The following is a 22968-nucleotide window of genomic DNA, read 5'->3' on the forward strand; positions in this document are numbered from 1 at the left end:
AATCTATTGTTTTTCGCATTTCCTGTGAAGACACTTGGCAAAGAGAAGAAAATGTGACTTCCTGTTGATGGGACTGAAAGCTCGTTGTTACAAACATCAGGAAAAAAGCGGGCTAGGAGCTAGCCTGGTAGATAGAGCACTTCAGATACACATGCGAAGACTGGAGCTCAGATACCTGGCACCCATGTGATGTGGGGCCTCCTTACAACACCCATGTAAATGCCAGGTGGACGTGCAGTCACCTGTAATTTAAATGCTCAGGGAGCAAAGACAGGGATTCCTAGGCCAAGCTGAGGAGCCAGAGTAGCCTGGGTTCAGCTGAGAGACCGTGACTCAGTATATAAGCCAGGGAGTAATCAAGGACCATTCCTAATGTCAATATTGGGTTTCCACGAGCACACGTAGAGGTGGTGCATGCACACACAGACATGCCTGCCTATACACATTCAAACACTCAGAAACCCACATATCACATTGTGGTGGTTTGAAATAAATGCCCCCCAAAGGAAGTGGTTCTATTAGGAGGTGTGACCTTGTTGAAGTAGGTGTGGTCTTGTTGGAGGAAGTGTGTCACTGTAGAGGTGGGCTTTGAGGGCTCATATATGCTCAAGATCCCACCCAGTGTTGGAGACCACTTGCTGTTGCCTGTGAGTCAAGATGCAGGACTCTTGGCTACTTCTCCAACACCACGTCTACCTGTATGCCACAGTGACAATGGATTAAATCTCTGAAAACGTAAGTCACCCCAATGTAATGGCTTTCCTTTATCAGAGTTGCCGTGGTCATGGTGTCTCTTCACAACACTAGAAACCCCAACAAAGACACACATGTACACATAAATGCAGAAGGAAGAGCGGGAGGGAGGCTCACCTGGCAGCTGGCACCTCCGTTAGGAAGCAGCATCCTTTCACTCACAAGCTCCTCCCTATGACAAGGCAAAGTAAGAGAACAGGAGCAGAGAGCTCAGCTCAGAGGTTCTGCTAAGTAGGAGCCTGGACCCAACATCCACCAGCTGTGTGCATGTGAGGAAGCCACCTGCCTTCTCAGTCCCTCTGACTGCTCACCCATAAAACACAGGTGCTAGCATTTCCTACCTCTGACTATCGCAAATAGCACAGATAGGTTGATACTATTAATTAACGTCCTTCTGACAGTGGCTGGCCAATAAGAAAAGCCTGCACAGGAACCACTAAGGGCAGAGGACATATGCGTCCCATCACTGTATCTCTCTAAGCACGTAGCCATTCAGTGTGTATAATGTGTGTGCTATGAATGTTTATGAGTATCTCTGTATAGGGCACACATGTTTGCGGGGGCCTGCGCTGCATCTGTGTGTCCCTGTGGAGACCCAATATGGGCATGGGGAGTTATCAGGTTTATGTATCGATTCGGGGTCTCTCAGATGAACCCAGAGCCCACTGATCAGGCTCCTCTGGCATGTCAGCTTGTCCTTGGAAGCCCTTGTCTCTGTTCCCTGAGCAAATGAACTACGGGTGACTGGCAGGTTCACTTCATTTAGTCACAACTTGCTCCATAGCAATACATGGATTAGAAGTAGGTTTAGAAACCACACATGGCACTGACAGTTAAACTTGACTTCTGAGGAAATAGAAAAGGGGCTCTTAATATGTATCATGCAAGATTTGTAACTGAAAATAGATTTTCTGAAATTCAAGCTTAGCTGGTCACTGAGAGTCTCCTGTTTTGTCTGGATTCCATTAAGTCTAGGTGCACACATGGCTCATATGCTACTTTTCCTTTTTCCTTTCTTTTAACCAACATTTAATTTTATGAACCCTGGAAATTGGTCAGATCAAATGGCAGCTTCTCTGAGGATGATCTTCTATGAAATTAGGTCTCAAAAAAATACTATTTTTCTTCCCCCCCCCCCTCTTTTATGAGAACTGTCTCTGGTTTACGGTACAGCTACAGTCATAACTCTCCATGTTGGGTAGTAGGCTAAGTCAGGTGCCCTCTACCTTCAGAAATCACCTGGACTTTGATTTCTATCTTAAAGATCCTGTGATTGGCTGGATATTTGTGTGCTGTCTGCATATAGAACAGGCATGAGACCCTTGAGGCAGAACTCACTCTTGCTGTCATTGTTTTCATGAAATTAGTTAATAATTTAAGCTCTTAGCATCTACAAGGGGATAACTGTGCTGAGAATCTCATGTAGTCACTGGGCCCCTTCATGACTCAGCTACAAAAGAGCGACTTCAGGCAGTGTGTCAAGGGCTTGAAGGACTGTTAGTACATACTGAGTTGTTAAAGTTACTTTTTCTCATGTGCATGGCATGCATGTGAGTGTCTGCACTTGTTCCAATGTGTGGGTGAACCTGTTTGTGCTGCTGGTTGTGCACATGCAAGTGTGCTTATAGAGATCTGGGGTAGACTTCAGGAATTCTTGTGGATCAACTGCTAACTTTATTCATTGAGGCAAGGTCTCCCTGTTGAATTTAGAGCTTGCCAATGTAGCTTTCTAGCTAGCCATGTTGCTCTAGGAATCCCCTGTCTCTTCAGGCATGCATGTGGACATACACATGTGTGCACACACATGCAGGATGATCTCGGACAAATAGAATGCCAGGTTTATATTCAAATACTGTGACTGTCACCTACTTAGAGAGGATTTAAGTCTATCAAGGGTTAGGGAAATAACTCAGTTGGTAAAGTTCTTGTCTCTCAAGTGTTCAGAATTAAATAACCCATGTAGAAATCCAGGCATGGGGCTGGAGAGATGACTCAGTGATTAAAAGCACTGGCTACTTTCTCGTTAGACCCATGTTCAATTCCCAGAACCCCCAAGTTGGCTCACAATCCAGTTCCCAGGGATCCAATACCCCTTTTGTTCTCTGAGGATACCAGGTTCACACATGGAGAACATGCATACATGAAGGCAAAACACTCATACATAAACAATATTTTTTAAAAAAAATCTAAGCACAAGAGTGTGTTCTATAATCCCAGTACTGTAAAATGGGAGAAAGAGGCAGAAGTATCCCTGAACTAACTGGCCTGCTTAGTATAGTTTGTGTCCAATGAGAGACTCTGTCTCAAACAAAAGGTTGAAGGCACCTGATGACCAGCACTTGAAGTCATCCTCTGACCTCCATGTCCACATGCATATATACCTACCTATATACATACAGAGAGAGAGAGAGAGAGAGAGAGAGAGAGAGAGAGAGAGAGAGAGAGAGAGAGAGAAAGATCAACAAAGACAACTGATGTCAGAATATGTTGTTAGCCCAAGGGTGCTAGCACACACCTTTAATCCCAGCACTTCAGAGGCAGAGGCAGGCAGACCTCTGTGAGTTTTAGCCCAGTCTGCTCTACAGAGTGAGTTCCAGGACAGCCAAGGCTGTTACACAGTGAAACTCTGTCTCAAAACACACACACACAAAGGCATGTGCCACCAGAATCTGTTGTTGACCAGTACAGTATCTCATTGTAAGCTGTTTCCAGTCAGCCTGCCCTTCTGTGTAGTAAGTGGTAGATTACTGCAAGGTACACACAGTAAGATGTCTTACTTGTTCTGTAAGAGCCTTCCAGAATAGGAGCTCCTTGAGCTATCCGTTCCACTTACACCCATGCATACGTCTCCATCTTCAAAGGGAGCTGCTAACTTGAGCAATGCTGCTTCTTTATGATAAAGAGCAAGATGCCTTTTTTTTCTTTATTTATAAGAACGTCTTTCGTATATACAATGAAATTGATCATATCCACCCCAAGTTCCCTCTCCAGCTCCCCCCCCCCAAGATGAGCAGCTCCCAACTTCCTGTCTTTTGTTTTATAACCGGCTGAATGCAGTTAGTGCTGCCTATGTGTGCATCAGTGTGGGGTCATCCACTAGAGTATGGAATTCTTACCAGAGGCTACACCTTCAGCTGCCAATGGCTCTTCAGTGAGGTGTTGTAGGGAGCTAGAGGGCTCCTCCTCCTTCTCTATGCTGAGGTTTTGACTGTTAATCCTGTGCAGGCCTCATGCAGGTAACCCCAGCTACTGTGAGCACATAAGTGCAATGACCCCATCATGATCTGAAGACATTGTACAGCACCCACATACAAGTGTTACTTTTAATGAAAATATTAATATAGCAATAATTTTAGCATTTTGATTTCCAGTTAAATATCTCAGTCTTTCTATATATAAGTACACTCCAAATACTTGTATTTGTTTGTGGGGTTTATTTGCTCATTTTTATGGTTTTTATTGAAATATATATATATATATATATATATATATATATATATTTCTCCTCTTCCCTCCCTCCCCCTTCACCTTCTACCCTTTTCCATGGTCCCCATGCTTCCAATTTATACAGGAGAGTACTTCCCATATAGATTAGATCCATATATGTCTCTTATAGGGTCCTCTTTGTTGTTTAGGTTCTCTGGGATGGTGAATTGTAGATTGGTTTTCTTTGCTTTATGTCAAAAAGCCACTTATGAGTGAGTACATATTATATTTGTCTTTCTGGGTCTGGGTTACCTCACTCAATATGATGTTTTCTAGATGCATTCATTTGCCTGCAAATTTCAAGATATCATTATTTTTTCTGCTGTGTAGGACTCCATTGAGTAAATGTACCACAATTTCCTTATCCATTCTTCAGCCGAGGGGCATTTAGGTTGTTTCCAGGTTGTAGCTATGACAAATAATGTTGCTATGAACATAGTTGAGCACATGTCCTTATGATATGATTGAGCATCCTTTGAATATACACCCAAAAGTGGTATTGCTGGGTCTTAAGGTATGTTGTTTCCTAATTTTCCAAGAAATTGCCATACTGATTTTCAAAGTGACTGCATCAGTTTGCATTCCCACCAGCAATGCAGGAGTGTTCCTTTATGTCCACAACCTCTCCAGAATAAGCTGTCATCAGTATTTTTGATCTTGGCCATTCTTACAGGTATAAGATGGAATCTCAGAGTTGTTTTGATTTGCAGTTCTCTGATGGGTAAGGTTGTTGAGCATTTCCTTAAGTGTCTTTCAGCCATTTTAGGTTCATTTATTAAGAATTCTCTCTTTAGGTCTGTACCCCATTTTTTATTGGATTATTTGTTCTTTTGATTACCAATTTCTTTGTGTATTTTGGAGATCAGCCCTCTGTCCGATGTGGGGTTGGTAAAGATCATTTTCAACTCTGTAGACAGCATTCCTTCATGACAAAGGTCTTGGAGAGAGCTGGGATACAAGGAACATACCTAAACATAACAAAAGCAGTATACAGCAAGCCAACAGCCAACATCAAACTAAATGGAGAGAAACTCAAAGCGATCCTGCTGAAATCAGGAACAAGACCAAGTTGTCCATTCTCTCCATATCTATTCAATCTAGTACTTGAGGTTTAACAAACTCTAGATATTTTTATTCTCGCTGAAATTATTTCTAAATTAATCCAAGAGAGTAAAAAAATGTCAAAATTTTGAATCAACTCACAGAATATTTAGATTAGCCAGTTTTTAATAATAGAGTTATAGCATCAATAATGCATCGTATCACTGACATGGCTGGCTTAATTAGCATTTTCTGGGGTGGGGAAGATCTATGTTAGCATTAGTACCCAAATAAAAGTTCAACCAGAAGACTAAAATACGGCTCAGTAGTTAAGAGCACTTACTGCTCTTCCAGAGGACCTGAGTTCTGCTTTTAATACTCACATTACCCAACACTCTCTTTTGGACATCACAGGTAAACACACACACACACACACACACACACACACACAATTAAAAATAAACTCCTAAAAATAAAAGAATGCAACCATTTCAATACAGTAAACTATTAATATGAGTTAGTTTCATAAGACTTAACAAACTCCTATTCTTTGAAGGGAGACACTGGGGGTTAAAGGAAGTGTGATTAAGAGGCTGAACAGCAGGAGGCAGCAGGTGAAGTCCCCACATACTTTAAGCAGCCTTTGTTCGCCAACATGCATTTTGTAGACCCCACACACCAGCCACAGAGCTTCCCTGGAGGATTACCATGACAAAGACTGTCCCAGATGGGACCTCTAAAGACAGTGACTTTCTTTGCAATGGCAGTTATTAAAACCTGGCCAAATGTATGATGTTCTGATTAGTCTTGCTTTCAACAAAGTATGTCCTCTTAAGTCTGCCTTCTCTGTTTCTCCTGCATTTATGGCTTGCACTGGCATCTGCTCTTAAATCCTAAACCCTGCTTCTGCTCACCTTTGGCAGGATTCATTTAAATCAAATCTTGGCACAGAGGTCTCTAGAATCTTGGCTGGGTCAGAGACAGACTTTCCTTCAGCTCTTCATTTCGTATCAATCTGAGCTGAGGTCTTAGAAGCATGTTTATGTTCATTTATAATCACCAACTGCCATCCTGGGTTTGTGTTTGTCAAAGACCCATATTGTCTTTGATACTCCAAGCACTTGGCGCTCAGAGGCAGACGCAACACAAAAGCATCCTCCTTCCTAGTATTGGCAATGAGTTTAACATCTGAGCTCTGGATGGCAAACCAAACACATGAGGAATGGAATAAAATCAGAGGGATGTTTTTTTTAATCAGAATATCCACAGAGCCATCCAACCGGGTTACTTGGGTAACATCTATGACCACCTAAAATCTGAACAATATAGAAGTTAACCTTATAGTCTATGATTGCAATAGAACTCCAGATTCAGCATCCCTAAGAAGAAATGTTTCTGTAGTAAAGAATTTAGTTTGTCCCAAAAAGATACCCAGACGATGAGTCGGGTTCCTATGAGTATCTCTAGGAGAAACATCCATAGGTTGCCTGGCAACCATCATACACCTGCCTCCTGGATTTCACTGATTGGTTCCTACGTGAAGACCTGACACAGGTCAGGAAGCATTTCCTTGTGGAATCTGAAAGGACAGAAAAGGGTTCAGTGTTGGCCTGTTTGCCTCTTTGTTAGAAAGAGATGTCCCCTCAGGCAGGGCTGGTGACCATTTCTCCCACATGAGGAGGGAAATGGAAGTGGGAGGGATATGCAAATACATCAGAGATGACTGACAGAGATTGTCATGGGCCCTTCAGCTTCCACTCCAGCTGAGCAGGACCAGTTTCCCTGAGCTTGGGTCCCTCTACACGGCTGTTATCACTACACAATCCCTCCTGTGGCGTAGCTAGCCTCAACATCTTTCTCATATTCAAAATCAGAAAGGTGCCAACCATAAGTCAACATTCTGCATTCTGAGCTCGCTGGAAGAGCTGCTGAGCAGAAAGCATCATGAACTTCACAGTACCTAACTCCCAACCGATGGCTTCCTCAGCAGCACATACGCTTTGCTTTATCAGCTACAGGGATTCACAGATCCCTGCATTGCCAGGCTGCAAGGTGAACCATTGCAGGGAGAGCCAGAAGAGATGGTCCAAATCTGCACTCTGCCACATCTTTCTGTGGCAGTCGGACAACTGCCCACCTACTGGTGTCTTTTCTCCTTTGTGAAGTTGGAAATACTAGCATGTGTCCTACAGGCTTGCTCTGTCTGAATGATCAGGAATGGAGAATCAGAAAGTCATATACTTGAGTAAAGAGAAAAGATAGTGTGGGAAATTCAAGGGGAGAGGATTCAGTAATATAATTGCACATGAGCCCGGGAGGTGGTAGGTAATAAGATCAGACTAGTCCAGGGAGGCACTGAGGCCAAGCAGAGACTTTGAGAAAGAACGAGTATGAAATGTCTTTTTCCAAGAAAGATACAAAGTCACAAAGTGCTCCAAGCCAGACCCAAAGTGAATGAACCTACACACTCAGACACCCAATTTTTAAAGCAAACACACTCACGTGTGTATGAATACACACACATGCGTGCATACACAAGTAAATGGAGTACCTGTGGAGGCCAGAATACATCAGATTCCCTGAAGCTAGAGTTACAGGTGGTTGTGAACTGCCCAAACATGGGTGCTGAGAACCAAACTCAGGACCTCTGGAGGAGAAGCAAGCACTCTTAACCACTGAGGGATTTTCTTTAGCTTCTTAAACACTCCATTCTGAAGTGGACACTCTGTTCATGGCCCCAAACCACTGAATAGAAACTTTTGAGAGGAAAGATGACTTCTATAGTTGCAGATATATAGCCATGTAAAGGAAGGTTAGTATCTGAACTGAATCAGCTTGCCTTAAGGAAGGGAGAAAACTGTAGCAAGCCCAAACAAACCACATACTGAACCTCTGAATTAGGCCAAGTAACGATGACAGTGAAGTGATGCTTTCAGATTCTCCAATGTCAGCAGCTGTGGAGGGTGCTGACCGACAGCATCTATCAGTGTATTAGAGGTGGAAGGAAGACACTGATCAGGGCAGAGGGATGAGTGGAGGTAGGGATGAAGAGAAATGAGAGCTATAATGATGTTGAGACAGATGCTGGAGAGACAGAGAGATGGAAAAACAGTAATACAGGACATCAAAGGATGCAGGACTTAGCTACAGAAGGAAGCTAATGAAAAGGAGATGTGAAAAAAGAGCATAGTTAGAGAGAAGATAGCTCTGAGCAGAAGGAGTAAGCAATTAGCAGAGAAAAGTGGGCGTGATTAGAAATGGAGGAAAGACATGAAGCTCAAGGTCAGACAAAGACAAAGAACACAACATCAAACAGAAACACAGACAGACAGACAGATATTGGGGAAAAAACCATCTTGAACAGCAACAAACATATGGAGACTGATTAACCAAAAGGAAGCCAGATCCATTGAAGCAGACCTGTAGTTCCAGCTACTTAAGAAGCGGAGGCAGGAGGATCACCAGTTCAAGGTCACCCTGTGCAACGCAAGTACAGGATGAGCAAAGGCAACTTAATTAGATTCTGACTCAAAATTTAAAGTGAAAATTATGCTGTGGGGAAGGGGAGGCTGGGGAGATGGCTCAGTGGTTAACAGCAATGGCTGCTTTTGCAGGGGACCTGGGTTAAGTCCCAGCACCCACATGATGGCTCACAACCACCTGTAACTCTAGAGCCATAGGAATCTGTCGCCCTATTCTGGCCTCTGTGGGTAATACATGTCCATGGAGCACAGACATACAGGTAGGCAAAGTTACCATGCACATAAAGTACAATGTTAAGATATCTTTTCTCTTAAAATAAAAAAAAAAAAAGGCTAAGGATACAACTTTAGTGGTGGAGTGCTCACCAAACATGTCTGTATTCTGTCCTCATCAGGAGAAATGGAGGGACAGACAGACAGTTGGGGAAAAGATGAGGAGGAGGAAAGGAGAGGAAAGAGGGGAGGGGAGAGGGAAGAAGAGGCAATGGAAGAGGAAAAGAGAGGAGAGGAGTGGACTGGAGGGGAGGGGACAGGAGGGGAGGGGAGGGGGTGGGAGGGGAGGAGAGGGGACAGGAGAGGAAGGAGAGGGACAGGAGAGGAAGGAGAGGAGGAGAGAGAGCACTTGAGAGCCCAACTCAGTGGGAGGAACTGAAGCAGAATGAGAAACTAAGAACAAAACCCTTGTGTGTTTCTCCTGTGCATCCCTGTCCTCTGTCTTCTCAGCTCAGGAATGACGGCTCCAGTGTGCAGTTAATTGAGCATGGGTCTCCAGTTTCCTCTGTGTACCTGAATGGGCAACACTGTAGCAACTTGTGGGATCCTGCTTGTGCCTCATTAACAACTTTAACAACGCTGCTCTGTTGTGCACAAAAATCTTATTCCACTTGTGCTAAATTAAAATTTAATAAAGCACCAGGTTGCCACAGGACTAACAAGCCACTGGCAGCTGTTTAATTAAAACAAACTCGAAGAGGAGTCACTAGATAGAGGAGCTTCAGAGGAAGCCATGAAGCTGCTAGCAGCCTAGCATAAAATACAGATTTTATAGGAAAGCAATGAGCTCTTGTATAGAAACACACACACACACACACTCACAACCAGCAGGTTCCAGTGACTAGAGTCCTGAGCTGGATTCTCCTTCCATCACCCAGGCCTGCCTGTCTGTCAGGCTGTCTTGAGATCTCCTTCAAGATACAGAGCTAGTATACAATGTTCAGTGTCCAAACAGTGTTATTCAGGTCACAAAACCAAAGGGTTGTATTGAAACAAAACAAACAAGAATAGTGAGCTCCTATGGTGTAGAGTGAGCTGCCTGGCATGGTATTGTCCAATGGGTGATTTGGAGGAAGACAGTGTAGGAGAGACCCAGCCAATCACCTTGATTGCAGGGGGCGGGGTCCCCCGAGGATATTTTTTTACTTATAAAGATTGCAGGCGTGCTCCCAACTGCCCCTTCTGCTTTCCTGTTCTCCGCGGGAACCTATGGTTCTGTAACTCTATTTCCCCATTAAAGCTATATATATTATTACAATCTGTCTGCATTCATTTATGCTGATACAAGACAGAATATGGCTCATAAAACAGACTCCCCTGCTTCCTCCCCAATCATCCATCAACTGCCAGTTGAGTCTCAGCTAGGGGCAGGGCCTCCGGAGTCCCTGCCCACTCCATATTGGAGTGTTGATTGGATCTTGTGTCAGTGACCATAACCACTGTGGGTTCATAAGCCCAACGATCTTGTCTTGTCAAGGAAACATTATTCTCAGTACTCCTCCCCAACTTCTGACTCTTATCATCTTCCTGCCCCGTCTCTCATGGTGTTCCCAGAAGTCAGCTACCCAGTTTTATATGATTATATTGATCATTCCTCAAGACTGCATGAAGCATCATTGGGAATGAAGAGTCCCTAGCTTTGGCCTCTTTAGAAGCACACCCCTCAAAAAAAAAAAACAAATAAACTCCTTTTAGTTTGCTCTGTTTACATAGGACCCTTAAAATACACATTGGTGGATTTCCAAAGGGTAGGTATTAATTGCTTTTGCATGTATGTATGGGAGGCATGTATGTGGTGCATAGGTATACATGAGTGTAGGTGTGTGAACAGGTGTGTGTGTGGATATTCAGAGAGGATGTTAGGTGCCCTTTTCTATCATACTCTGCTTGAGAAGAGATCTCTTACTACATTTTGATCTGGCAGCCAGCACTCCTCAGCCATTGTCCTGCATCCATCACATACACACAGAGAGAGAGAGAGAGAGAGAGAGAGAGAGAGAGAGAGAGAGAGAGAGAGAGCGCCACTGGGGTAACGAGTGTAATAGCCACACTCATCTTTTCACAACACTGCTGAGGATTCTGATTCATGTCTTTGTGCTTTCATAGCAAGCACCCTTCCATGAAGAGCTGTCTTGGCAGTCCTCGATGGTCACCTCGAAATTGTAATCACCAAGGAGACACAGCACTGAGTGTACCTGTGAAGATATTTTCAGAGAGGTTTAAATGAAGAAGGAATACCTGCCCTGAATGTCGCCTGGCATCCTGAACTGCATAAAGATGAGGAAGCTGGGTGAGCTTCAGAGTTCATCTCTCTCTGTTTCCTGACTGTGGCTACAATGTGACCAGCTGCCACACTCCAGCCACCATGACTTCTCCACAATGACTTGTACCCTCAAACTGTGGTCCAGAGCAAACCTTGAGTTACTTTTGCCACCGCAATGAGAGTGAAAGGCAGGGAATACATCAACAAAGGTGACTCTTTGGTTTTGTACAGCATGTTAGTATTCAGCAACCTACAAGCTCTTAGGAGTTCTAAAGGTTGTACTACGGTTTCCAAAGAATTGAATCTGAAGTAGGAGGCGTGTTTTTGGAAGAGAACTGAGGCATTAATTTCAGGTTCTAAGAAATCACTCTTTCCTCGTGGACACTGCCAATTATTCGCTCTTTTCTAGAAGGTGCCACCAGCTGGCACACAGGGGTGTGTGATTCGTTTCATAATGACCTCACTGTTTGGCTCAAGTGGTCCCTTCTTAAAGGTTTATGATGTCAGGTGGGCAACAGTCTGTGCTGGCCTCATCTGTAGCAGCAAATTAGAAGAATTACAGTTAAGGATGCCAAGAGCCTTTCAGGGATTTCTTTCAAGTACGCTGCTCCTAGACATGAATTCTTGCAAATTAAATTTCCAAGGAGGAGCTCAGGGAAGCAATTTCAATTATTTTCTTTGAAATGATCCTGTTGAAGGATGAGGGAAACTATCTGTGCCCTCACCTTGGCCTTGGTGCAAGCACTCATGGACCGCACTGGGAGGCAGGAGAAGCCTGACTGAAGGCAGAGATGGGGGCAGGGCTTCCAAACTGAGAGGTTTCAGTTGCATAATGATGAGAGGCCACTGATACCCAGAATCAAACTACTAAATCCATCCATATGTGGTACCGGTTAGATTTTTGTCAGCTTGACTCAAGCTAGAGCCATCTGGGATGAAAAAACCTCAGGTAGGGAATTGCCTCCATCAGATTAATTAAAGATTGATGCGGAAGGATCCTGGCCACTGTGGCTGGTGCCACCCCTGGAAAGGTAGTCTTGAACTGTGTAAGAAAGCAGACTGAGCAAGCAATGAGGAGCAAGCCAGTAAGCAGTGTTCCTCAATGACCTCTGTTTCAGTTCCTGCTTCCAGGTTCTTGTCTTGCATTCCTGCCCTGACTTTCCTAGATGATTATATGATGAAATAAAACCCTCGATCCCCAAGTTGCTTTTGGTCTGTGTTTATCAAAAAAGACAGAGAAACCTGAGTCTGATACACCTCATGATGGAATTGTGAAAGGATTTTTAATATTAGGATTAATAATATTGTATCTTAAGCAGAAGATTCAAGCCATGTTTTGTAGCTTGAAAGAATCACACCAGAAGTTGTGTGTCCCAGCCAGTAGGACACGAATGGAGGTCCCTGATAAAACCTGAAGGAAGAGGAATGAAGGGGACAAAAGACAGGAGAAATGACAGCAAGTCTGGCTTTCTGATCAAGCTGCCCCTTTATCATTTCTCAGGAGCTGTTATATAGCAAACAGGCAGGGGGAGGGGAGGGTGTCAGATCTGCTGGAATGTCATTGACCTAACTGCAGTGTAGGGGCTGGAGAAATCCCTACCTGATAAGGAAATACTGAGGATCTGTGACTCTTAACTAACAAAGGTAATGCCAATTGCTTCTAAAGCCTGGAACCTGCAGGTCTCACTAGGTTAATTTCCTAGGTCCAGAACTTGCCTTGCAAAGGTGAATATCTTAATTTGTGAACTTAAGATGGTAAAATACAGGTCTCAAAATACAGGTCTTTGCTTCTGGCAGTTGTGTGGAGACTGGACCAATGGGGAGCTAAAAAGTCACAGAAGGCCTGTCAAGAGCTTGACGGCCCAGGGTGGGTGGCAATGGCTTGGGCTGGAATAATGGCAGTGATAATGGAGAACAATAAGAAAGCTATGTTGTGTGGGTTAGACTCACCAGGATACACTAAAGGAAACAGGTATAGTATCAGAGTACAAGACAAGCCCCAGAGGCTGCACAATTTCCTTGGAGTTGAAGCATTAAATCCTTTGGGAATCTTAAGAATGAACAACTCAAAAGTCTCAGGAAGTCCCTGAAACTGACCAGATATGCAAGGCCCCTTCCTTCACATCATTATCAGAACAGTGAAGACTATAGAGGAGAGACGATGCTCCAAACCATTGATCTGCCTGCAACTTGTGCAGGGAGCTCTAGCATTACAACTTGAGTGCGTCAGCTCCCAGGTTGGAGTGGTTTGGATGCAGTTGCTTCTGTGTCAGCCACGCTCTTCTAGGTATGGATGCCCACGCTTCTGTAACTAACCCCAGCTAACTCGTTTGTTCTCCAAGCTGCACGTTGGTGACATGGTTAATTTGGTCTGTTGTCAGTCCTCTGTCTGAGGTAACTGCGTGTTCATTCATATCTCCGCAGAAATAGTATCATACAACAGAACCCCTCAAGTCCGTGGTCAGAATGATTCTATACATGCTGATGCCATTTTGCCAGGATGAACAAAGTCAGGGACAAATAAAGGAAGATGACTGCCCACACAGAGAAAGGTCACACCCCCTGGAATGTTCCAGAAGACTAGAATTATGCTTTATGATTAAGTCATTTTTAAGGGGTGCTTCCCAGTCCAAAACAAATTCTGCTGCACAGTTCATCAGAGTTAATTGGCTGTATTTTAACTGTTACAGAGGCTTGTCCTCACAGTCACAAATGATGCCATTTGAACTAAAGCTCATGCCGGAATGACTGTGTCATCAGCCATGGATTGGGAACAGAAGGCTGAATCAATTGGCAGTAAAATGAGAATGAGCCCCTGGTGAAAACGGGATGCTTCCTGCAAGGGACTCTCTAATTGTTAATCAATGGCAATAAACCTTCTGGTCAACCTCCAAGGATGAGCTGTGCGTCCTGCCTGAGACTGTGCTGACCACAGGCCATTTGGCTAATGCCATTGAGGTTTCTGAATAAAGGTCACATTCTCCATCCCTTCAAAGAGCTGCCCTATTGGAGGAAAGACCCCAAACAAAGCAGATAGGGGCTTTCAGATTGAGTCAAGCACCATCTCAATAGAGGTTACAGATTTCTCTCTGAACTAGGGTGCCCTAATTTAGCAAGCTAAATGCCCAAATGATGGCTACAAACCAAGCATCATTAGAAGATTGACCTATAATAGCTGGAGCTCAAGGTCACAGCATGTATGAATTACTTTTCTCATTTCTGTGATAAAATGTCCAACAAAAGCAACTTATAGAAGGGTTTGTTTTGCCTCATAATCTGAGGGTACAATGCATCGTGGCAAGGATGTCATGGTGGCGGGAAAGCAGAGAGATGCATAATGGCTCAACTTACTTCCTTACCTTTCCATTTTCTTCAGTCAGGGACCTCATTCCATAGAATGGCTCTGCCCCATTCAGAGTGTGTCTTCCCTCGGTTACCCCTCTCTGGAAATGTTATCATGGATGTGCCCTAAAGAATCTTCTAACTGGTTCTAACCCCAGTCAAGCTGACAATGGAAATGAGCCATTACATAACCCAAACCAAATGTGATCTGGGAGACTTCAGGAAGAAAAAAGCTGTGAGAGAGAAAGTGAGCAGGCGAGACCTTAATGGCTGACAGAAGCCTGTCTTGTGGGGTCAGAGAGTATCCACATAGAAGTTAGGAGAAACACACCAGTTTCTTCATATGCTTCATACAGGCAGGTCACTTAACTTCTCTGTGACTCAATGCCCTCATCTATAAAATGTGTTTCCAGTTCCTGCCTCATGAGTTGTTATGCAATCTAAATGTTCAACAAGTGTCTTTGTTGGTATCTCTGTCCACTTAACCAGCGCGCACACATCTAGTCAAGGGTTGACTCCAGCAGGGTTCCACATCACTAACCTTCCTCATGTTCAAATATCTCAGGTCATAAATCTTAATGTCAAGTGAAACTCTTTGAAAATAAAATGCCTAATATGTACTTGTGCTGGGTGGGTCAAATAAAACACAGGTACAGACCAAGACTGAGATTTCACATGTTGTTTGGGTGGGGCAAGCATCTTAAGCAAGTTATCTGTGTGCTAAGCTGGAGGGTCAGCAGGATTCCTTTTCTGTTCCTTATACACCAAGGGCACTGACATATCCTCAGGGGCAGACAGTCATGCTACATCACAAATGGAAAGGTCAGGATCAGAGATGGGCAGAGACTTGCTCCCGTACCTCTAAATGGCAAGGCGGGGATTTAAAACCTGGATTCTCTGAATCCAGATACAGTCTCCCTAACTTTGGTGTGTTCCAGTCACTTTTCTGTTGCTGTGATGAAGCACCATGACCAGAAACAACTAAAGGAGGACAAGCTGATGTTGTCTCACAGTTCCAGAGAAGAGAAGCATGGCAGCAGGTAGCAGGAGCGGGAAGCTGCATGGTCACATCTTCAACCCTCACAGAAAGCAGACTAGAAAACCTGAAAGCCACCTTCAAAGCCTGTCTCTAGCTGTGGACTTCTTCCAAGGGCTCCACATACTAAAGGTTCCATCATCTCCACAAAACACACCACCACATGGGGAGCTACGTATGCAAACAAATGGGACAGTGGGGGACATTGCTCATTCAAAACACGGCATTGTATTACATGCCACTTGCTGCTTCTCAAGCAAATTTACTGCTCACCTCACCACACTCAAGGCTGGCATCAGCCAGTGGGCAATGGAACTTGCTGCCTTTATGCAGTTATGCAGTTTAACCCAATTGCCCCCATCTTACAGTGCAGGTAAGCATGCAATGATGAAATGCCTTAGCTTGCTGTAACTCATGCTGGCCACATGACTGCTGTGGTAGCTTGAATGTAATTGCCCCCCAAAAGCTCATAGGGAATGAATGGTACTATTAGGAAGTGTGACTTTGTTGTAATAGGTATAGCCTTGTTGGAGCAAGTGTACCACTGTATGGGTGGGCTCTGAGGTTTCCTATGCTCAAGCTATTCCTTGTGACACAGTTCACTTCCTTTTGCTTGAGGATCAAGATGTAAAGTCTCAGCTCCTTCTCCAGCACCATGTATGCCTGCATGCTGCCATGTCCCGTCACGATGATAATGGACTATAAACCTCTGGAACTGTAAGTCACCTCCAGTTAAATGTTTTCCTTTATAAGGGTTGCCATGGTCATGGTGTCTCTTTACAGCAATAGAAACCCCAACTAAATGCCTTCTAAGTATTAAGTAGAAGCTGTTGTGCCCCTCTGGACATTTCTGTTTACATTTATATACATCAAAGTGCTGCATATAGAAATCAAATTCAGTCCAACATCATAAGCTGGCTAGAAGTATCCAAGCAGCTATGATGTTATCTCCCATACCTCATCAAGCTTCCTGCTAGAACTTTGTAATGAGGTGCCACCCAGGTTTATCTCCTACCGCAGTCTGAAGATGCTGTTAATTTCTGAGGACACAGGGCATCCTCTCATGCTTTATCCTTTCCTGCCCATTCCTCCTTAAGTGAATTGAAAAAAAGAAACTACAGAAAGGGTTTCTAACTATTGGCCATAAACACCATAAGGCTCGTGGTCATGTATTGGCACAGCCAACTATCAACGAAAGATGCCAGCCATGGCAAGCAAAAGCCGTATCCTAGATTCCTATTCCTGTGATAAATGCCATCACCAAAAGCAATTTGGGGAGGAAAGGGTTCATTTTAGCTTACATCTTACAGTTCATCACTGAGGGAAGACAGGACAGGAACTCAAGGCAGGAACTTGGAGGCAGGGAGTGAAGAAGAGGCCATGAACAAAGACTGCTTACTAACTTGCTCCTCATGACTTAACTAGCTATCTCAGAACCACAAGCCTGGGGACGGCATCCCCCCTAGTGGACTAGACCCTTCCACATCAGTCATCAACCATGAAAACTCACCACAGGTTTGCCCACAGACCAATCTGGTGGAGTCATTTTTCTCAAATGCAATTCCCTCTACCCACAAGCCCCAGGCCTGTATCATTGGCAAAGGTCCACGCAGCCCAGGCAGGCTATCAACAGGGACTCCAGCACACAGTGAGGCCATATGGATCATACAGAGATGAGAAGCACTGTGGGTAGAGCTGTTGCTGAGCTAGAGACACAGGCCCAATTTATTTTCCTGCCATGGTGCTGTCTTGGGGAAATTGTGTGGATTCAAATTTCTGTTGTATTTCCCTTTTAAGAGAGTTGGCATGTCAACTAGAAATTTCCATAATATCAAACTTCTTTTCTTATGGTAATATCCACATGTGATAAATAAATTCAAAGAGTAGTTAAATGTTCTCAACATAAGCTGTGCTTACATAGGCTGGAGGGAATAATAACAAAGAAAATACCTGGGTTTGTTCAGCACAGATTAAGAAGGATGGACACAAGCAAGTGTTTATCTTTTTAAACACCATGCCACATTTGCAATTGCTTCTTGGGTTTCTCCCCTGCACCTTCTCTTTCCCTCTTTCTTTTTCTACAGATAAATAAATAACTGCCAAGAAATATATTTTTATTTTAAAGACAGGGTCTTGCTATGTCGCCTCCCACCTTAGGCTCCTAAATTCCTGGTGTTATAAGCATGAGACAGGATGCGTAACTTGGAAAGAAAGAAAAGACAAGAAACAGGACACAGTGGTACTTCTGTGGGGCTGAAGAGATGGCTCAGGGGGTGAGAGCACTTGCTGCCAAGCCTGACAACGTCAGTGGATTCCCAGAATCCATGTGATGGAAAGAGAGACCCAACTCCTGCAAGCTGTCCTCTGACCTCCACACTCAGTTTGCAAATCATGAGCACGTGCTGGAGAACACACACAAACAATAAAATGACTAAAGTATTTCTAAAACACACATTGCCTATAACACATTCCATGCTAGGTAAGTGTTCATTATTGCAGCTGTTGCCCATTTCTGTAAAGGTGAATGTCCCCCTGGGTACCCTGTTTCAATGTCCCAGTCAATGATGGCTCTCAGGTGCATCTCTATGGGATTCAAAGTCATCATGTGACATTAACACTTCGGGATCTTTGCCGAGAACCCAGGGGAGACCCCCTAAACACTTACTGTTCCCTCAAACTGGGTATCATCATAATGGTTCTGGGATGTGCAAGGATGGAGAAAAACAGTCCAAGCTTTCCAAGAAGGGCGCTGTCACCTAACAACAACTCACAAGCACTGCAGATACATGCTTCTGTCTGTTCTTTGAATTAGTTCACTTTGTTTCTTTAAAGAGTTTATTAATATATGTTGTGGAATTCTGTCCTCAGGGCATGGCATGCTCACTTCTATCTGAAAGTCAATTGTCGTTGCCCGCAGGAAAGCCTCATGAGATTGGACCCACTAAGATTCCACAGTGGAGAAGATGGAAGAGTCCATAAGTACTAGATACATAAGGCTCTGCCACTCCATGGGGATATATAAAGTATTTAGTTGTTGTTCCGGTTGTGGAGCAATAGACATTTTCTTCAGTGTTGTAGCTGTTCATAAGTTGCCTGTGTTCCTGTAAGCCCTCACCTCCATCCCTGTAAGCAACCTTCCAACTGTGCTTTGTGTTATTTATTTTTAGGTTTTTTTTAAAATGTTTATCTATATGTATGTTTTGTCTGCATGTACGTATATACATCACACATATGCAGTTCCTGAAGAGGCCAGAAAAGGGTGGCAGATGTAACCAGTTGTAAGTCACCTTGAGGTTGCAGGAAACAGAACTTGGGTCCTTTGCAAGAGCAGCCAGTGCTCTTAACTGGTGAGCTATCTTTCTACCCAGAGATTTTATTGATGTGTGTGTGTGTGTGTGTGTGTGTGTGTGTGAGAGAGAGAGAGAGAGAGAGAGAGAGAGAGAGAGAGAGAGAGAGAGAGAACGCGCACTCCTGTGTCTATAGATGGGTTTTATGCGTGTGAACACAGGTGCCCATGGAGGTCAGAAGAAACCACTGCATCCTCTTGACCTGGAGTTACAGGCAGCTGTGAGCCTCAAAACACAAATGTTGAGAACAAACTTGGGTCTTCTGTAAGAGAACCAAACACTTTTAATCCCTGAGCCAATAGCCAACATTTGAAAAACCTTGGGGACTCTGGTCAGTCAGGGTTCCAATTCCACACAGAAACACTTTTGGAAGCAATGCCCACACAATGTTCACGCAGGACAGTTCTCTGGGGCTCGCTGTCCTCTCTCCCCCCTGACTTCCCTCCCACCTGTTCCTCTCCACTCATCTGTGTTACACGCCTGCTCTATTATCAACCTTTTTCTAATGTTTTTGGACTGTGTGAAAACCCTCAAGAATTTCATAGGCAGTAGGACACAGACATACCGTCAGGAGCTAATGACATAGGACAAAACCACAACCAGAACATCAGGTGTAACCACAAAACAGAACGCTTTCTTAAAAGAATGGCCTTGCCCTTTGCAAACTGGAAATTAAGGATCAAGATGTCCTCTCTAGGAAAACCATCTCATAAATTAATACCAGCTTCACTTACTAAAGACACGCCACCAGTGAGTTCAGTCATTTCTCAGCACCTGGTTACAAAGACAAAAGCCTGACCAGTTGGGTAGTGAGATGGCCGAGTAGCCAAACTGGATCTTTAGAACCCGTGTAAAGTTAGGGGAGAATGCCTCTACAGAACAATTCTCTGATCTCCACAGGCACACTGTGGCACTCACACCCATTTTCATACACTAATTAATGCATGTACCCCATGCTTCTGCACACACACATGCACACACACATACACACAATAATAGTAATAATAATAATAATAATAGTAATAGTAATAAATACAATTCCTTTAAAACAAAAAACAAAAACTTTATACAGTCATCACTGGGACTTATGCAGCCAGACCCTACTCCTCAGGCATTGACCTGAGGAACAGAAAGGTCAAATTCAAAACTATATATATATCCAACTGTGGAGGCAGCCAAGTCAAACCCACACTCCAAAGACATCACACTGATTTTGCTTGGCTGCATCTGGAATGTAACTATTACAGAGAAGCTCTAGTGTGAACATAAACTCATAGTGTGGAGACGTGGTACAGTTCTGATGATCAGGTCGTGTCACATGAAGCTCCTGTAGCCTTGGCAGCAGGTGGTATTAATCCACTGCATCCATCTCCTTGAAGGGAGAGTAGAGTCTCTAAATCATTACTCAGGAGTAATTTGTTTCCTTAGCCAAGGGTGGAACAATCTATAGTCAGAGGTGGTTTGGAGGAAATTGGGAGAGTTGACAAATCTGCCTGGAGCACCACAGAGTTCCCTGACTACAGTTCTTAGAAATGCTGTTGACTCCATTCATCACAGAAATTCTCCACACACAAGGATAGTATAGAGTCTAGAAAAGAGTGCACAGCTGCCAGTGAGGATGTCTATGAACATCATGCTGAAAGATGAAGAGTGGCTGGGTACTGGGAATGTGGCTCGCACCATGTCCTGGGTTCAATTCCAGGGACACACAAACTAGACATGGTGGTGCACACCTTCAATACCAGCATTGAAGAAGTAGAAGGACCAAAGGCTGAAGGTGAATGTCACACACACACACACACACACACACACACACACACACGTACTATGTATATCAAATTCTGAGTTCATCCAAGACTGCAGAAAACCATGACTAATAGAGAGAGAGAGAGAGAGAGAGAGAGAGAGAGAGAGAGAGAGAGAGAGAGAGAGAGAAAGAGAGAAGCAGTTATGTCTGGCTGGAGTCTACAGAAAGATTTCTCAATTCTTAAAATATTTTTAATTTGCTCTTTGCCAATTTCATCATGTATACAATGTGTTTGATCTTCTCTATATACTACTACCTCCCTCCAAATAAATCTACCTAGTGCCCCCACACCCCTCCCACCTTATGTCCTTTTATACTGTTATTAAAAACACCAAGGTCCAATTAGTCTTTTCCACTTGGGCATGGGTATGGGGCTGTCCACTGGGGCATGGGCAACCTAACAGTGGTCGTATCTCCCAAGGAAAGTGCTTTTTCTCCCTCAGCAGCCATCAGTTCCCAATAGCACCATAGCTGCCCCTCCCTATCCACACTGAAGTCTTGATTGGCTTGGTCTTGTGCAGGTGACCAGAGCTGCTGTGAGTTGGGTGAGCATCAGCCACGTCAGGTCCAGAGGACAGCATTTCATGGCTCTCCTCCCTATCCACTAGCTCTTACATTTTTTTTTCTGCACCCTCTCCCCTGTAGAAAGATTTCTTAGGCCCAGGGAATGTGTGAGCCTGCTTAGAAAGAATTTTCAACCTTTATTTTTGCTAAACTCTAGCTGAGATTGAGCATTCTCTTTCACGATGAATGGAGGCAGATTGAGCAGCAGTGGGAAGGTGACATCATCAACCATATCACGTGATGGAGCAAATGACCTGTGTCTTCATCGGCTTTTCTGTTGCTGTGATTTAAGGGAGAAAAGATTTTATTTGGTTCCCACTTCCATGTCATAGTCCATCATCAAGAGATGTCAGGACAGGCACTCAAGGCAAGATCCCGAAGGCAGGAACTGAAGCAGAAACCCTGTCGCCACCTTGCTCCCCATGGCTTGCTCAGCCTGCTTTCTTATAGCACCCAGAACTACCAGCCCAGGTGTGGCCCCACCCACAATGGGTTGAGCTCTCCTCCATCAGTCATCAATCAGGTACCCCACAGACCTAGCCACAGGCCAGTCTAAGGGAGATGGTTCCTCATTTATGGCTCCCTCTTTTCAGGTGACTCTAGATTGTGGCACTATCCCCATCTATATTATTTCTTTCCTCATTTCTATGATAAAATACCTTGAAAAAAAAGAAACTTAAGAAAATCTATTCTTGTTTGTTTGTTGTTGTTTTGGGTTCAGAGTTCAAGAATATGGTCCATCATTAGTTCAAGAATACGGTAGGTACGTCATTATGGGGAAGGCATGGCAGCAGGAACATGATGCATCTGGCCATAATGTGTCTGTAAGTCAGAAAACAGAGAAATGAATGCTATTTCTTAGCTCAAATTCTCATTTGCATTCATCCCAGAACCCACCCAGTACAAGGGATGGTGCTACCCATAGTTAGGGTATGTTTTCCCACCTCAAGTAACCCGATCTAGAAAGTCCCTCACAGATACACGCAGATGTTTGCCTCCTGGGTGGTTCTAGATCCTGTCAAGTTGAGACTCAATAAAGACCATCTGAAGCCTGCAGTCTCCTTTGAGGATGCTGTCAGGGCTCAAAGTTATCCCCACCTCCATGGTTTTAACATCTGTTAAAAAGAGGCTGCCAGGCAGGTGGTGGTGGTGCGTGCCCTCAGAAGGCAGAGGCAGGTAGATCTCTGTGAGTTCGAGGCCAGCCTGTTCTACAACAGCTAGTTCAAGGACAGGCTCCAAAGCTACAGGGAAACTTTGTCTAAAAAAAAAAAAAGGCTGCATGTGAGTGTGAGCACCAATGTGCCAAGGACAAGCCATCTTGCAGCATGAAGAAGCAATCCTGACGACTAAAGAAAAAGTCCTGGATGTGTAGGAGGAAGGGAAAACAGGCATGCCCTCCCCTCCCACATCTACGCAGTGGTAGAAGCAGCTAAACCTGGGGAGATCTCACAATGTTCAGTTCCCAGGAGCCCACTCACCAAAAGGCTCCCTTCTGACTACAGAAAAGATCCAGGAGAGACATTGACTGGCATGTCAAAAAACCCAGTGTTCTCTTTGCTGTGCTTTCAGTTGTG

This window comes from Microtus ochrogaster, chromosome 2, assembly GCF_000317375.1.
Source record: "Microtus ochrogaster isolate Prairie Vole_2 chromosome 2, MicOch1.0, whole genome shotgun sequence".
Lineage (NCBI taxonomy): Eukaryota > Metazoa > Chordata > Mammalia > Rodentia > Cricetidae > Microtus > Microtus ochrogaster.